The sequence below is a fragment of the Colobus angolensis genome, unplaced genomic scaffold (genome assembly GCF_000951035.1).
Source record: "Colobus angolensis palliatus isolate OR3802 unplaced genomic scaffold, Cang.pa_1.0 Scaffold352, whole genome shotgun sequence".
NCBI lineage: Eukaryota > Metazoa > Chordata > Mammalia > Primates > Cercopithecidae > Colobus > Colobus angolensis.
The window spans coordinates 624,058-642,875 of NW_012116844.1; the positions used below are offsets into that span (position 1 = coordinate 624,058).

The 18,818-nt window shown below is 39.0% G+C and overlaps 1 protein-coding gene across 1 annotated transcript in view; it reads right to left on the reverse strand.

Moving 5' to 3' along the window:
- ARHGAP12 (Rho GTPase activating protein 12) overlaps positions 1 to 16,833 on the reverse strand; it is a 118,043-nt gene extending 101,210 nt beyond the window's left edge. Inside the window, exon 1 of the mRNA XM_011952943.1 lies at positions 16,739 to 16,833. The gene's annotated coding sequence lies outside the window, so the exon portion shown is untranslated. The remainder of the gene's footprint in view (positions 1 to 16,738) is intronic.
- Between the last annotated feature and the right edge of the window lie 1,985 nt (positions 16,834 to 18,818).

An 18,818-nucleotide genomic window follows, 5' to 3' on the forward strand; every position in this document is an offset into this window, starting at 1 on the left:
AAACTCCTGGGCTCATGTGATCTACCCACCTCTGCCTCTCAAAGTACTGGGATTACAGGCACAACCACACCCAGCCTACTTACTAATATTAAATAGGGTAAAATACCTTAACAATGGAGAGATGTGGTGGCATAAGCTTAACCAAATGATCAAACAGCACTAATGCGAGCTGACAAGATATGCCTCCTATGTGATGCAATAAAACATATACAATGCCACCTATGTTACATTCTTGTCAAAAGCATGTTTCACCTTAACCAATTACTAGAAAACAATCAAACAAATCCAGAATGTCAGACATTTTATTAGACAACAGATCTGAACTCTCTGTCAACGGAGGGGGATTCTTCCAGATTAAAAAAGACTATTGATACATAATAACCAAATCTACTTGGTGGTCCAATAAATACCTCAAACTTACCACATCCAAAATGAATTCCCATCTCTACCCTACCTGAGCTCTGCCAAATATGCTCACCCCATGGTATCTCCCATCACAGTAAACAGGAATTCTGACCTTTCAGATGCTCAGTTGTTACTGTCATGCATTACCAGAACACTAGTCACTATGTGCTTTGATCCTTTACCTACACAAATTTTTCACAACTTTTCAAAATTTTACACTGAAATGCTTATCCTTAGGTGATTTTTTTCCAGGAAAGTAATAAAATAACTTAAGAAATATCTTTGAAGATACAGAGATGAGTGAGGGAATAGGCAGCTACTTTTCATTACAGTAGCTCATACATACTATAGTTAGTTAGACATTTATCCGCAAGAGTGGAGAAAAGAAGGATGAAGAATAACAAGTGAGCTGTATGATTTCACACTAGGGGGAGAGGAACTGTGGGGCTGGGGAACAATGGGTTAAAGGTCAGTCCACATTCAATCTCTCTCACTGCCAGGCTTTATGACTATCCCTTCCCCAGTGACTACAAAGGTAAGTATGAAGGAGGAGTTAGGGAGAAAGATAAGGAAGTCAGTTTCACTGTGTTCAACATGAGACATCCAATCTAGAGTTTTAGTTAAAGGCAATGAGAAGTAGGAGGGCAAAAGAAATGGAGAAGTGGTCAAAAGGTATCTCTACAGAAAAGGTGGTTAGATACCAAGGCAGGTAAAACGAGCAAGAGTGGACACAATGGGATAAAGAGTAAGAGCTGAGATAGATTTCTAGTCAATACCAGGGTGAAGGGTGGGGAAACAGGTTGGGAAGCTCCAAGAGAAACTATTAAAATTATAAACGTGCAGAAAGCCATATAGCAGGAACTACATGTTACAATCCAAGGTCTAGGAAAAGCCACACAAAAATGAAAGAAAAAAAACTTATTATAAATTATTGATTCAGAAAGAATGAAAATATTAACCCCTTGTTAGACGTATAGTTTACAAATATTTTCTCCCATTATATAGGTCGTCTCTTCATTCTGTTGACTGTTTCCCTTGCCACACAGAAGCGTCTCCGTTTGATGTAATCCCATGTGTCAGCATACACTGAGCTTCATGGAAACAACACCAGGGCAAGTGTAAGCCAGACAGGCACTGAGCAGCTCTATGCCTTGCTGAGGAAAAATAACTGAACATGGGCAAAAATCCAAAGAAGTCAAGGTACAAAATGTTATCATACACATTCTTTGTGCAAACCTGCCAGGAGGAGCAGAAGAAGCAGCACCCAGATGCTTCAGTTAGCTTCTAAGGGTCTTCTAAGAAGTGCTCAAAGATGTGGAAAACCATGTTTGCTCAAGAGAAGGGAAAATGTGAAGACAGGGAAAGACAAACCTGGCCCATTATGAAAGAGAAATGAAAACCTACATCCCTCCTAAAGGGAAAACAAAATAGAAGTTCAAGGATCCCAATACACCCAAGGGGCCTCCTTTGTTTGGACTTTTTCTTGTTCCTTTCTGAGTATGGGCCAAAAATCAAAGGTAAACATCCTGGCCTATCCACTGGATATATTGCAAAGAAACTGGGAGAGATGCAGATGACATTGCTGTAGATGACAAGCAACCTTACGGAAAGATGGCTGTGAGGCTGAAGGAAAAATACAAGAAGGATATTACTGCATACCAAGCTAAAGGAAAGCCTGATGTGAAAACAAACAGGAGTCATCAAAGCTGGAAAAAAAAAAAAGCAAGAAAAAGAACGAAGATGAGGAAAATGAAGAGAATGAGGAAGAGGAGGAAAATAAAGATAAACATGATGATGACAAATCAGTTGGTTCTAGCAGGATTTTTTTTTTTTTTTTGAAGAAAAAATCGAAATGTAAGGCTGTATAGTTTTGTTTTCGAAGTGTACAGTGTCTTTTTTTGTACAGTTAATACACTACCAAACATGTCTTTAGATAGTCCTGTCCTGGCAGTATTTTCAATAGCCACTAACCTTCTTGGTATAGTATGGGGGTTATAAAATGGCATGGAAATTTAAAGGTACTTGGTGCAGAGCACAAATCAGTTACATATGAAGATGGTAGTTCCATTTTCAGTTGTTGTCTCTATGCAGTTTACATGAAATAATTGTTCTGTTAACTAAACTAAATACCACTCTGTAACTGCAAAAACAAAAAGCTACAGCTGTTTTGTTAAAATTCTGAATGCTTCTAATACAATTTTTTATTAAGAAAATAACAATAATGCCATTTGCTATTTTTGCTTTCGTTGCCTGTGCTTTAGAGGTCATACTCAAAAGTCCTTGCCGAGACTGATGTCATGAAGCATTTCCCCTAAGTTTTCTTTCTATAGTAGGTTCACAGTTTTAGGTTTTATATTTAATTCTCTAATCCCACTTTGAGATGATTGTTCTATATGGTGAGAGACAAGGTTCTAGCTTCATTCCTCTGCATGTCACTATATATCTGACAAGGGGCTAACGTTCAAAAAGGATAAGGAATCAAATAACTCAATAGCACCAAAATAATAATAATAATCCAATTAAACAACAGGCAAAAGCCCTGAATAGATGTTCTTCAAAAGAAGACACACAGTCAATAAGTGTAAGAAAAAAATGCTCAACATCACTAATCAGGAAAATGCAAATCAAAACCACAATGAGAAAGCACTTCACCCCAGTTAGAATGGCTATTATCAAAAAAGGCAACAGATAAGCTGGTGAGAATGTGGAGAAAGGGGAATCTTTACATACTGTTGGTGTTAATCATTAAAATTAGTACAGCCAAAAAGGAAAACAATATGGAGGCTCCTCAAAACATTAAAAATGGAACTACTATATGATCCACCAATTCCACTACTGGGCATATATCCTAAGGAAATGAAATCAGTATGTGAAGAGATATCTGCACTCCCATGTTTACTACCGCAGTACTTGAAATAGGCAAGATATAGAAATAATCTAACTGTCCATCAAAGGATAAATGTGTATATACATACACACAATGGGATACTACTCAGCCATAAAAAAGAAGACAATCCTGCCATTTGCAACAACAGGAATGAACCCAGTGGACATTATGTTAAATGAAATAAGCTAGGCACAGAAAGACAAACACGACATGGTCTCACTCATATGTGGAATCTAAAAAATTGATCTCATAGAAGCTGAGGCTGGGCGCAGTAGCTCACGCCTGTAATCCCAGCACTTTGGGAAACGGGGGTGGGTGGATCACCTAAGGTCGAGAGTTCAAGACCAGCCTGACCAACATGGAGAAACTCCGTCCCTACTGAAAATACAAAATTAGCTGGGCGTGGTGGCGCATGCCTGTAATCTCAGCTACTTGGGAGGCTGAGGCAGGAGAACTGCTTGAATCCAGGAGGCAGAGGTTGTGGTGAGTCAAGATCATGCCATTGCACTCCAGCCTGGGCAACAGCAGCAAAACTCCATCTCAAAAAAAAAAAAGAAGAAGAAGACATTGAGAATAAAATGGTGGTAACCAGAGGCTAAGGGCCTAGGGGAGAAATGCTGAGATGTTAGTCAAAGGACACACAATTACAGTCAAATAGGAGGAAGAAATTTCAAGACAGCTATTGTACAGCAAGGTGACTACAGTAAATGACAATATACTGAATTCTTGAAAACTGTAAAGAGAGTAGATGTGTGCTCTCACCACAAAAATAACTATGTGAGGTAATGCATTTGTGAATTAGCTAAATTTAGCCATTCCACTATGTATATATACTTCAAAACATTATATTGTACACAATAAAATACACAGTGTTATCAATTTTTTTAAAATGTGCTGAGAATGTGGAAATGGAATCATGAAATAATTTACTAGCTTATTTTAAGTTTAAGATGAAACTTAAACTTCATGGAAAGGACAAAAATCAGGTAAATTCTCTGAAAAAAATAATTAAAATGATTATGGGGTTAACACTAAAAATTTAGATATAGGTAAAAGTACCTGCAAATGTGTGAATAATTTATGCTGTTTTTACTTAAAAACATAAGCTGTATTAAAAGAAAGATTTACAGTTTTAATTTGGGGTTGTTTCTTCCTCTGTTCCCCAGACCTGTAGATTCTGTTCTTTAGAGAAAGTTGAACGCTGTTTATCCTGTTACTATACAGTATTTTGGTTAAAAGTTTGCTCAATTAAATACAACACTGTCCAAGGACAACACTCCTAGAACCGAAATGTATTCTATACTATACTCGTCACCACGTCTCCATCCATATTCATCCCACACACTTACAACTACTAAGTACCCAACTCCCAATATATACAAGGTCTGCATATCTGCTGCCTGCTACACCCTGATGCTGTTGTTAGTAGTCTCAAAAACGCCCATACAAGCTTTTCGCGCCTCTTACCAGTCTTCTCCTCCCTTTCCAGCCACTTTTTCCTCATGTTTCAACAACCACCCCATGCACACACACACACACACGCCTGCTTATATATTTTACTTCTCTGTCCCCAAGTCAGTTTCAAATTTCCTATCACGCTATTTTATAATCTAAAAGCCTTCTCCTTTCTATCTGCCAATTTTTAAAATTTTCTTCCCATTTAAACTACCAAGAAGCCTATCAAAAACCATACAGTTCAGCAAATGTTGTCTTCCTCCCCCAGGACATCTGTTTTAACCAACCAATCTGTTTAAGAGATATATCAAAAAACGTAAACAGATAAACAAAACGTTAAAGAAACATAATGTATCTTTTTTTTTTTTTTAGAGATGGAGTCTCGCTCTGTCGCTCAGGCTGGAGTGCAGTGGCGCCATCTCAGCTTACTGCAATCTCCGCCTCCCAGGTTCAAGTGATTCTCCTGCCTCAGCCTCTCGAGCAGCTGGAACTACAGGCACCCACCACCACGCCTGGCTAACTTCTGTAGTTTTAGTAGAGACAGGGTTTCACCATGTTGGTCAGGCTGGTCTGGAACTCCTGACCTTGTTATCCGCCCACTTCGGCCTCTCAAAGGGCTGGGATTATGGGTGTGAGCCACCATGCCCAGCCGAAACATAATGTATTTTAATTAATGAGCTTACAATTTTAAGTTCAGTTCAGATATGTATAACCTATTTAGCAATGCTAATATTGTGAACTATAAAATGTTAATATAGCTTCAAACACATAAAATATTAAGAAACTTTACCAGTTTAAACACTGAACTTGGCATCAAATCCTCTGAGTAATTTTTAAAGTACTTGTTTAAAATTAATAATCCCTAACCAGGCCCCTACTACAGAAATCAATTAATCTTGAGCACAACAAAAAAGTAAAGAACAATTCCAATATTAAGTTCCAGCAGAAGAAATCATTCATCAAATACTTCTGTTAGCTGTACACTTAACAAAAATCACAGGCCATTATTAGGCACTTCAGGTTTTTTTCTTAATGAATGATCCCTGTTTTCTTTAAAAAAAAAAACGGACTGGGCACACAGGCTCACACCTTTGGGAGGCTAATGTGGGAGGATCCTTTGAGGCCAGGAGTTTGAAACCAGCCTGGGCAACACAGTGAGACCATGTCCTACAGAAACTGTTTAAAATAAGAAAAAACAGATGCAGAATATAAGACATTTCTCATCTGAATTTAGGTAGGCTATCAAAGAAGACAAGGAAAGTATAATGATTTACATTATAAACCATTCTGACCATAAATAAATAGCAAAAACAGAAAGAGCAAAAAGGATAGAGGAAATAATCAGGCTGGGTGTGGTGGCTCACACCTGTAATCCCAACACTTTGGGAGGTCGAGGCCGGTGGATCACTTGAGGCCAGGAGTCCAAGACCAGCCTGGCCAACATAGTGAAACCCTGTCTCTACTAAAAGTACAAAAAAAAAAAAAAAACATAGCTGGGCTTGGTGGCACACACCTGTAATCCCAGCTACTGGGGAAGATGAGGCATGAGAATCCCTTGAACCTGGAAGGCGGAGGTTACAATGAGCCCACACTGAGCCACTGCACTCCAGCCTGGGCAACAGAGCGATAGAGCGAGACTCTGTTTCAAAAAAAAAAAAAAAAGAAAGAAATAATTGGGTAACTGGAAAGCAGGCAGAAATACAATCAAGTGTAAACTGGTAAAGCAAATTCAAAACCAAAATTTAAATCTGACTGAAACAAAAATTAGGAAACAACAGCAGAGGCATCTAAGGAAGCAAGCAAGTTTTAACTAAAATGACATTTGCAATGGGTATGTTTAAAAGATGTGTGCCATGAAGTCTTAGAAATAGGGTGGACTTAATGACTTTTTCTTGATTGTTATAAAAATGTAGAGAATGTTATAAGAATTATAAAATGATTGTTATAAGAGTGTAGAAAATATTCCATTTCAGGCCAGGCATGGTGACTCACACCTATAATCCCAGCACTTTGGAGACCAAAGCAAGAGGACTGCTTAAGGACAGGAGTTTAAGCCCAGCCTGGGAAACACAGGAAGACACTTCCTCTACTTAAAATTTTAAAAAAAGAAAAAAAAAACACTATCATTACCCAAAATCTACTCAATTTTAAAAAATAATTTTAATAAAAAAAAAGGAAGAAAATATTCCAATTCAAAAAGGAAGAAATATGACCTTTAGTTTGGCAATCAGTTTTTCCATACTCCAAATTTATGATCCTTCAAAGAAAAAATTAAGCTAGTATTCTATTAAAGTTAACAATTTGTCCTCTGTGAAAGACACTGTTAAAAGAACAAAAACACTAAGAGAAAATATTTGCAAAATACAAGTCTGATTACAGACTTGTATGCAAAATACACAAATAATTCTAAAAACTCAATAAGACCAACTACGCTTTTAAAATGAGCTAAAGATCTGAAGAGATACCTCACCAAAAAAAAAAATTACATACACACACACACACATACACCCACATACGCATGCACAGATGGCAAACAAGCACTTAGAAAACTGCTCAACATCATATCGTTATGGAACTGCAAATTAAAACTACAATGAGATACCACCATACACCTATTAGAATGGCTAACATCCAAAAACTAACAATATCAAATACTGGCGAGGATGTAAAACAGGAATTCTCATTCTTTGCTGGTGGTAATGCAAAATGATACAGCCATTTTGGAAGACAGTTTAGCAGTTTCTTACAAAGTTAAACATGCCCTTACCATAGGATCTAGCTATCACATTCCTAGGTATTTACCCAAATGAGTAGAAATCTTATGTCCACAAAAAGTTCCGCATGTAAATGTGTATAGTAGCTTTATTCATAATTGCTCCAAACAGGAAACAACCAAGATGTCCTTCAACAGGAGAAAGGATAAACGAGCCGTGAGACATCCATGTAATGGACTATTATTCAGTGATAAAAGGAAATGAGGGCTGGGTGCAGTGGCTTATGCCTGTAATTCCAGCACTTGGGGGCCTAAGGCAGGCAGCTCACTTGAGTCCAGGAGTTCAAGACCTGCCTGAACAAGAAAGAAAGACCCCCATCTCCACAAAAAAAAGTAGAAAAAATATTAGCCAGGTACAACGGCACACACCTATAGTCCCAGCTACTTGGGAGGCTGAGGTGGGAGGATCAATTGATCCCCGGAGGTTGAGGCTGCAGTGAGTCATAATCATATCACCACACTCTAGCCTGGACAACAGAGCAAGACCTTGTATTTTAAAAAAAAAAAGAAAAAGAAAAGAAAACAAAAAAGAAACGAGTTATCAAATCATGAAAATATATATCTTAAACATATGTTGCTAACGAAAGAAAGCCAGTATGAAAAAGTCACAGAATGATTTCAATTTATGGCATTCTGGAAGTCAAAACCATAGACAGTGAGTGCCTGGAGTAGAAGGGGACACAGAATTCCATAGGTGAAGCACAGACGATGCTTTTAAGTCAAACCTATTTTGTATACGGTAATACAATAATGGTGGATATATGACATTATGTGTCTGTCAAAACCCATTGATCTTTGCAATGAAAAGCGTGAACTTCAAAGTATGCAAATTTAAAAATATCATTGGGCAGGGGCAAGATTCCAGGATGGAAAGCAGATGTGAGAAGAATCTAACAGTATTACAAACACATGAAACAACCTCACTGAACAGAGTGGGGGGAAAATGCTGACATAAGCTACTTTGGAAATCAGTGGAGTCTCTAAGAATATGGGCAGAAGGGGCTGGGGTGGTTACACCCATAATCGCAGGACTTTGGGAGGCCAAGGCAGGAGGATCACTTAAGACCGGGAGTTTGACACCAGCCTGGGCAACACAGTAAGGTGTGTCTCTATCAAAAATTTAAAGATAAATAATTTTTTTTTATTTGCAAAAAGAAAAATAGGCAAAAGGAACTGCACAAAAGTTGATAAAGTTCTTTCCCCAGGAGTGCAAGTTAAATATCTCGATACTGCTATACATGTATACTGGAATAAAACAAGTAACTCAATGGTGGATAGCAGGTATCAGGTTTCTCAATGTTGGAGTGAAAATTTACAGATAAGCAAGAGAAGGAGGCTAGAATGATCCAACGGATTAGACTTGGAGACATCAGTAGGAACTCATTTTTAGTTTACCACAGATATGTAAGTGATCATATATAGAAATATTACAGAAATATTACAGATGTGTATATACACTGCTTGATATTATACACACATATTTCCTGGCTGTCAATAAAAATGACAAGCTAGCAGTAACAAACACACCTAGCACTCAGCTGTGGCTTCTTGCATCATTCTCCCAATAAAAGGACCAGAGGTCTTTGGAGAAATGGCGGATTCCAGGAAAGGCGCAAGAACTATGCAAGATGGGCAGGTACAAGGCATCATGTAGTGCCATAATGACTTTCCCACAAACTAGATTTTAAGTACTTGATTTAAATGCTTATTACCAGGCAATTGTGTTCTGAACCTAAAACTCAATTTAAAATTAATGCCATGCATATCTAGCTCATACTCATAACAACATCTTACATTATGCTGCCCCATGTGTAAGTAATTTAAACAACTTACAAATGCATTTCTTTTGTTCTTTACCTTTAAACACTGTGTTTACAGCAAATCACAATGCCTGTTTTTCTCGTCAAAACATAAATTACAATAATTCAAGAAGTACTAGGGTTCTCCATTATTGAATGGTTATTATATCTTCAAATATTCCAGCTTTTTTTTTTTTTTTTTTTTGGAGAGGCAGGATCCTGCTCTGTCAACAAGGTCAAAGTGCAGTGGTGCCATCATAACTCACCATAGCCTCGACCTCTGTGCCTCAGGCAGTCCTCCAGCTCAGCCTCCAGAGTAGCTAGGACCACATGTGCATGCCACCATGCCCAGCTAAATTTCTAATTTTTCTGGAGAGACAGGATGTCAGTATTTTGCCCAGGCTGGTCTGGCACTCCTGGCCTCAACCAATGCTCCCACCTCAGTTTCCCAAAGTGCTGGAATTACAGGCATGAGCCACTGCGCCCAGCCTCAAACTTATTTTCAAATGATCTCCTATACATGGAGATGTAAATGCTGACTCAGATATACAGCAAAGCAGAAAGTGAGGACCCGCTGTATTTTTTTTTTTTTTTTAATTCACCAGCATGGGCAAACCAGTGAGACCCCATCTTTACAAAAAAATTTAATAAAAAATTAGCTGGGCATGGTGGTGCAGGCTTGTAGTCCCAACTACTCAGGAGACTGAAGTGGGAGGATCACTCAAGCCCAGGAGTTTTGAAAGACGCAGAAGTGAGCTGTTCGTGCACTCCAGCCCAGATGACATAACAAGACCCTGTCTCAAAAAAAATTCACAAACTCAACACTTTATATTAAACAGCCCCCACCAAGCCCTTTCTGATCAAAAGACACCAAAGATTAAGCTGTGTTTTCATCCCTTCACATCTACTTGCACACACTAAGAGAGTGTTAATGTAACAATGAAAGGTACCAAGACAGCCTATACAATAAAAAACCCATAGTGAGTTTAAAAAAAATCTAAGGAACAAAAAAACATTTTTCTTGAGCCAACAGGTTAACAGTCTTTCCCCTTCAGATTCCATTATTTCATCAAAAGCTCCCCATGTCCAAAATAGTTCCACATTATAAGCCTTTAAAACTATCCTTCTAGCTGGGCATGGTGGCTCACGCACGTAATCACAGCACTTTGGGAGGGTGAGGCGGGTGGATTACCTGAAGTCAGGAGTTCGAGATCAGCCTGGACAACATGGTAAAGCCCCGTCTCAACTAAAAATACAAATATTAGCCGGGTGTGGTGGTACATGCCTGTAATCCTAGCTACTTGGGAGGCTGAGGCTGCAGGATCACTTGAACCTGGAAGACGGAGGTTGCAGCAAGCCAAGATCGTGCCACTGCACTCCAGCCTGGGCAACAAGAATGAAACTCCATCTCAAAAAAAAAACCAAGAAACTTTCCTTCTATGACAATCATTCTGTGTCTACATTTTTAGGTTTTCTCTTCACTCCCTTCTAACTGCACTCCAATCAATGGCTTCTTCCTTCTGTACCCCTCAACACCACAACGTCCTATATTTTAATTTCTTAACAAGAATTTTCTATAACAATCTGTTTTTTAAAAGAAGAAATAAATTAACCTTTTTTTTTTTTTGAGATGGAGTCTTTGCTCTGTCACCGCGTGCAAAGATTGCCTTGCACAATCTCGGCTCACTGCAACCTCTGCCTCCTGGGTTCAAGCGATTCTCCTGCCTCAGCCTCCTGAGTACCTGAGATTACAGGTGCCCACCACGGTGCCAGGCTATTCTTTGTATTTTTAGTAGAGACAGGGTTTCACCATGTTGGCCAGGCTGGTCTCGAACTCCTGATCCACCCACCTTGGTCTCCCAAAGTGCTGGGATCACAGGCGTAAGCCACTGCTCCCAGCCAAAAATTAATGTTTTTATAGTTCACATAGTTTTTATCTTGCCTCTGGGACATCTCATCTACCTGATCGTGTAGTAACACCATCTCAGTTTTTCTTGGGGAAGGCACGTATACCCATAGTCTTAGTCCATGTAGGGTGCGGTGGCTCACCCCTATAATCCCAGCACTCTGGGAGGCTAAGGCTGGTGGATCACCTGAGGTCAGGAGTTCGAGACCAGCCTGGACGACACAGTGAAACCTCGTCTCTATTAAAAATATAAAAATTAGACAGGCATGGTAGCATGTGCCCACTACTTGGGAGAATGAGGCAGGAGAATAGCTTGAACAGGAGGCAGAGGTTGCAGTGAGCTGAGATCGCACCACTGCACTCCAGCACTCCAGTCTGGTCAACAGGGCAAGACACAGTCTCAAAAAAATAAAAAAGAAAAAAATCATTACCCTAGTCTTTATAAAAGTTCGATGGAACTTTCGATTTCCTAACGACTTATTCTAGAAGAAAAACATTCACTTCACAACACTACTGGCTACTCGGGTATCTTCTCCTCCCCAATCCATTCGGGTATTCTGAAACTACACACATTACTCTCTTGATCTTCTGAATATCACTTACATTCAATCATTTTCATGTGTTTACGAATCCCCCGTGTTTTAAACAGATATAATCCACAAAACAAAGGCAAAAACATCTGTAAGTGCAGCACTTTTTTAAGTCTGGCCACTGCAAAGTTCTAGTGTCAGACAATAGTAACTCACCCAAAAAAGGAGAAAACACTCTATAATGTTTAAATTATGCCAGTTTACTTCAAATAAACATTGGGATATCAAGAGTCATGATGGGCAAAGAACCTGAATAGACATTTTTCAAAAGAAAATACAGATGGTCCCCAACTAACAATGGTTCCAGTAACAATTTCTTGACTTTATGGTGGGTTTATTGGAATATCAAATACCTTTGTTTTCTTTTGAGAGATGGAGGTCTCATTCTGTCACTTAGGTTGGAGTGCAGTGGTACCATCACAGCTCACTGCAGCCTCGAACTCCTGGGTTCAAGAAATCTTCCTGTCTCAGCCTCCTCAGTAGCTAGGACTACAGGTACATACCATCACGCCTAGCTAATTTTTAATCTTTTTAGAGATGAGGGTCTTGCTATGTTGCTCAGGCTAATTTAAATGCATTTTTGACTCACAACATTTCTGACTTATGATCAGTTTATTAGAACATAATACCATCATAAGTTAAGGAGCATCTGTATATAAGTGGCCAGTAAGAACCTGCAAAGATGCTGAATATTACTAATCATTAAGGAAATAACACACACACACACACACACACAAAATGAGATACCACTTCGCACCCAACAGGATAGCTATCATTTTTTTTAAATTAAAAAATAGACCAGGTATAGTGGCTCATACCTGTAATCCCAGTACTTTCGGAGGCTGAGGCAGGAGGATCACTTGAGCCCTGGAGTTCAAGCCCAGCCTGAGTAACACAGCGAGGCCCTGTCTCTACAAAAAAATTTTTAAAATAGCCAGGGATGGTGGCACATGCCTGTAGTCCCAGCTATGCAGTAGGCTGAAGTGAAAGAATCGCTCAAGCCTGGAAGTTGAGGCTGCAGTGGGCTGTGACTGTGCCACTGCACTCCAACCTGAGCAACAGAGCAAGACCTTGTCTCCAATAAATAAATATAACTAAATAAATAACGAATGTTTGTGAGAATGTGGAGAAACTGAAACTCTTGTGCTTTGCTGGTGGAAATGTAAAGTAGTACAGCCACTGGGGAAAATGGTATGGTAGTTCCTCAAGAAAACTGAAAATATAATTACCACATTATCCAGCAATTCTACTTCTGGGTATACACCCACAAGAACTGAAAGCAGGAAGTCAAACAGATATTTGTATATCCATGTTCACAGCAGCATTAATCACAATAGCCAAAAGGTGGAAGCAAACTAAATATCCATCCATGGATGAATAAACAAAATGTGATACATAGTAAAATATTATTCAGCCTTAAAAAGGAAGGAAATTCTGACAGTACAATGTGGATGAACTCTGAAGACTATTTATGCTTAGGGAAATCGCCAGTCACACAAGGGCAAATTACATAATTTCATGTATATGAGATACCTAGAGTAGTCAAATTCATAAAGACAGAAAGCAGAATGGTGGTTACCAAGGAATGGAGAAAGACAGCAACAGGAAGTTACTGTTTAATGGGTATGGAGTTTCAGTTTAGAAAGATGAAAAAGTTCTGGAGATGAAGGGTGGTGATGGCTAGACAACAAAGTTAACTTATTTGACGCCACACAACTGTACACTCAAAAATGGTTCAAACAGTAAATTTCATGTCATATATATTTCACTAAAGACTTTGTAGTATACAATTTAAATCACCTTATACCCATCTACTCAAAAGCCACAAGTAACTAAAATCCTCATGAAGCTCTTACAAATCCTCTTTAAAAGTAAATATAGGGCCGGGCGCGGTGGCTCAAGCCTGTAATCCCAGCACTTGGGGAGGCCGAGGCGGGCGGATCACGAGGTCAGGAGATGGAGACCACCCGGGCTTGCATGGTGAAACCGTCTCTATTAAAAATACAAAAAAAATTAGCTGGGCGTGGTGGTGGGCGCCTGTAGTCCCAGCTACTCAAGAGGCTGAGGCAGGAGAATGGTGTGAACCCAGGAGGCGGAGCTTGCAGTGAGCTGAGATCACACTACTGCACCTCCAGCCTGGGCAACCCAGTGAGACGCCATCTTGGGAAAAAAAAAAAGGTAAATATTGGCCAGGTGCAGTGGCTCAAGCCAATCATCCCAGCACTTTGGGAGGCCAAGGTGGGCGGATTATGAGGTCAGGAGCTCAAGACCAGCCTGATCAACATGGTGAAACCCCATCTCTACTAAAAATACAAAAATTAGCCAGGCATGGTGGTAAGTGCCTGTAATCCCAGCTACTCGGGAGGCTGAGGCAGGAGAATCGCTTGAACCCAGGAGGCAGAGGTTGCAGTGAGCCAAGACTGCACCATTGCACTTCAGCCTGGGCGACAGAGCGAGACTGCGTCTCAAAAAAAAAAAAAAGAAAGAAAACTGAAAAGTTGCACTTACGCAGCATACAAGTGATGAACTATTACCAATCCCTCAGTACATTTTGTCATCTACTAGAAAAAAAAAAAGCACTCCATGATTTGTAAGTTTTATTCAAATTAATTTTAACAAGAATAAAAACCAATAATGTAAACTAAAGCCAAAATTAGGTATCACTACACATCAACTACAATAAAGTTGTTTTTTTGCTTTTTTTTAAAAAAAAAGACAATACACAGTGCTAGCAAGGATTCCAGAAACTAGAGCATTTATATAGTGTTAGTGAGAGTGCTAAATAGCACAGCCAGTTTAGTAGTTTCTTACAAACCTAAGTTCCTGTATACCACATCCTCGGCCATGGAACAAGCCTTAATAAACTGAAAAGAACTGAAATCATGTCAAGTATGGTCTCTAATCACAATAAAATTAAATTAGAAACTCTTAAAAAAGTATCTTAAAAACCCCAAAATTGTTTTTGGAATCTAAGTAACACACTTCTAAATGAGTCAGTAGTCAAAGATGACATCAGGCTGAACAAGGTGGCTAACGCATGTAATACCAGCTCTTTGGGAGTCGGAGGTGGGAGGATCACTTGAGGCCAGGAGTTCAAGACCAGTCTGGCGAGTTTTGAACTCCTGGTGAGACCCCATCTCTACAAAAACTAAAACAAACAAACAAAAAAACTAGCAAGGCATGGTGATATGCACCTGTAGTCCCAGCTACTAAGGGAGGCTGAGGTAAGAGGATTATAGGAGCCCAGGAAGTCGAGGCTGCAGTTTGTGCTGCTGCACTCCAGCTTTGGTGAGAGTGAAACAATGTCTCAAAAAAGAAAAAAGAATCCAAACGGGAAATGTGTACTGAATGAAAATGAAAACATGTAATTTCAAAATTTGTGGGATACAGCTAAAGCAGTGCTCAGAGAAAATTTACAGCACTAAATGCCAGAAAAAAAGTCTCACATCAATGACATAAGCTTCCACTCTAAGAAGGTAAAGAAGAGCAAATTAAATCCAAAGTTTGTAGAGGTCGGGCACGGTAGATCACATCTGTAATCCCAGCACTTTGGAAGGCACGGGTGGGCGGATCATGAGGTCAGGAGTTCAAGACCAGCCTAACCAACATGGTGAAACCCCGTCTCTACTAAAAATACAAAAATTAGCTGAGCATAGTGGTGCACACCTGTAATCCCAGCTACTGGGGAGGCTGAGGCAGGAGAATGACTTGAACCCAGGGGGCAGAGGTTGTAGTGGGCCGAGATTGTGCCACTGCATTCCAGCCTGGGTGACAGAGCAAGGCTCTATCTCAAAAAAAAAAGAAAAAGAAAAAGAAAAAAAAAGTTTGTAGAAGAAAAGATATGAAAAAGATTAGAGCAGAAAGCAATTAAAAGGGAACAGAAAAACGTAGAGAGAAAAATCAATGAAACCAGAGGCTGGTTCTTAAAGAGCAGTAAAACTGCCCAGGCGCAATGGCTCACACCTATAATCCCAGCACTGAGGGAGGCCAAGACAGGTGGATCACCTGAGCTTAGAAGTTTAAGGCCACCCCGGGCAACGTGGTGAAACCCCATACCTACCAAAAATACAAAAAATTAGCCAGGTGTGGTTGGCATGTGCCTGTGGTCCCAGCTACTCAGGAGGCTGAGATGGGAGGATCACTTGTGTCCAGGAGGCAAAGGCTGCAGTGAGCTGAGATCACGCCACTGCACTCCAGCCTGGGAAACAGAGCAAGACTCTGTCTCAAAAAAACAAACAAACAAACAAAAAATACACAGATCAGTAAAACTGACAATCCTCTAGCCAAACTAATGGGAACAAAAGAGAAAAGAAACAAATTATCAAAAAGGTAACCAGAGACATAACTACAGATCCTGAAGATATCAAAAGGAAAATAGAAAATACTATGAACAACTTTATGCCAACAAATTCAACAATCCAGATGAAGTAGACAAATGTCTTTTTTTTTTTTTTTTTTTTTTTTTTTTAAAAAAGACAGGGTCTTGCTCTGTTGCCCAAGCTGGAGTGCAGCAGCACAATCATAGCTCACTGCAGCCTCTAATTCCTGGGCTCAAGCAATCCTCCTAGACTCAGCCTCCTGAATAGCTGGGACTACAGGTGCATGCTACCCTTCTAACAAATTTCTTGAAAGATACAAATAACCAAAGCTTGCTAAAGAATGAACAGATAACCTGAATACTCCCTGTATCTATTAAATAAACAGAATTTCTCTTTAAAAGCTTTCCACAAAGAAAACTGGCCCAGGCAGCTTCGCTGGTGAATTTTACCAAAAATGTAAAGAAGTTACTACCAATTCTACATAAATCTCTCAAAAAAAAAAAAAAAAAAACAAGCAGAGAGAAAACATCCCAACTCCACTCAACCAAAACCAAAGACATTATAAAAAAGAAAAAAATCATAGGTTAGGTAAGGTAGCTCACACCTGTAATTCCAGTGTTTTTAGGAGGTCAAGACAAGAGGATCACTTGAGGTCAGAAGTTCAAAACCAACCTGGACAACACAGCATGAAACCATCTCCACAAAAAAAGTTTACAAAATTAGTTGGGCATGGTGCTGCATACCTGTAGTCACAGCTACTTGGGAGGCTAAAGTGGAAAGCCTGTTTGATCCTGGGAGTTCGAGACTGCAGTGAACTGTGAACCTGCCACTGTACTCCAGCCTGGGGGGGGGTGACAGAGCAAGACCCTGTCTAACCGGGGGGGGGAAAAAAAAAAAAACAGGCAAAAGATTCAAACAAACTTATTCAAAGAGCTACAGATGGTAAACAGGCTCATGAAAATAGGCCCAACATCTTTAGTCATCAGGAAAATGCAAATTAAAACCAAAAAGAAAGAAATGTCACCACCACACATCTCATAGAACGGCTAAGTCGGTCATACCAGTGTTTTTGAGAATGCAGAGCCACTGGAACTCACACACAAAGCTGGTGAGGATGTAAAACCGAACCAGCATTTGAAATAAGTTTGGCAGATGCTTAAAATGTTAAATATGCATCTACCACATGATTCAGGGATTTTACTCTTAGGTATTTACCAACAAAAATTAAAGCATATGTCCACACAAAGACAGGAGCTTCATTTGTAACAAAGAGAAACTCGCATGTCAATCAACAATTGAATAAACTAATTGTGGTATATCCTCACAATGGAATATCACTCAGCAATAAAAAGGAATGAACTACTGATACACACAGCAAACTGGATGAATCTCAAAATAATTTTATTGAATGAAAAAAAAAAAATCCAGACCAGAATCCATACTACATGAGTCCATCTGCATAAAGTTCTAGAAAATTGATTTCCTAGAATCAAACTAATTGATAGTGACGGAAGGCAGAGCAATAGTTGCCAAGGGACATGGGGAACGAATTATATAGGAGCTCAAGGAAATTTCTGATAAGTGAAAGACATGTTCATTATCTTGAAAATGGTAGTGGTTTCACAGGTATGTACATACATCAAAACTCTTCAAATTGTACACTTAAAATATGTATGTGCAGCTTGTTATACAGCAATTATACCTCAAAACTATATTTTAAAAAAAACTGTTAAAACCCTAACGATGTAAATTAAAACAACCAGATATCACTACCCACCTACCAGACAGCTTTCAAAAACACAGAATGTATTGTATGGTAAAGATACCAGCAACTGGAATTCTCTTCACTGCTGGTGGAAATGCAAAATGCTACAACCACTTTGGAAAATAATTTGGTAATTTCTAATAAAGTTAAATATATGCTTACCATATGATCCAGCAATCCCTCTTCTAGATATTTACCCAAGAGAAATGAAAACATAACTCTACACAAAGGCCTCACATGAACATTCATAATGACCAGAAATTGAAAACTCAAAGGCCTAAGAACTTGTGAATACAAATTGTGGTACAATCCATCTCTAAAATAGGAAACAGTACAAACCTCAAAAAAACCTTGTAAGAACAGAAAGAGAAAATGTGAATAAAACCACTTAGGTATAAAGAATGATAGATGGTATCACATTAATCACTGCTTACTCAAGGAAGCAAAAGCTGTGATAATAGAAAAAGACAAATCACATAGTATGTAGCCTTCTGTGTCTGACATGTTTCACTTAGATTAATGCTTTTGCGATTCATTCATGTTGTCGCCACAGTTTATCCTTTTTTATTGTTGAATGTTATTGTGTTTTATGCATGTATATTATACCTTTAAAAAACTGAAATTAAAAAATATATATTATGTAGCAAAATATAGGAAATTTTCAGCTAACTTTAAAAGATGTCACTCTAACCTCATAACATATTATGAATTCTGTGATGCACGAAAAGAGCACAGAACTTGGAGTCAGAGGTCTAAATTTTAAATCTAGGTTTTGCCATTTATCAGCTCTCAGGACCGTAGGCACCTTAACTTATCTGTAAAACAAAGCAAACAATACAAACCTCAAAAGATCTTTGTGAGAAGAAAGAAAAAGAACTTTGTAACTTTCAGACGTCACAGAGTATCTATATTCATCAGT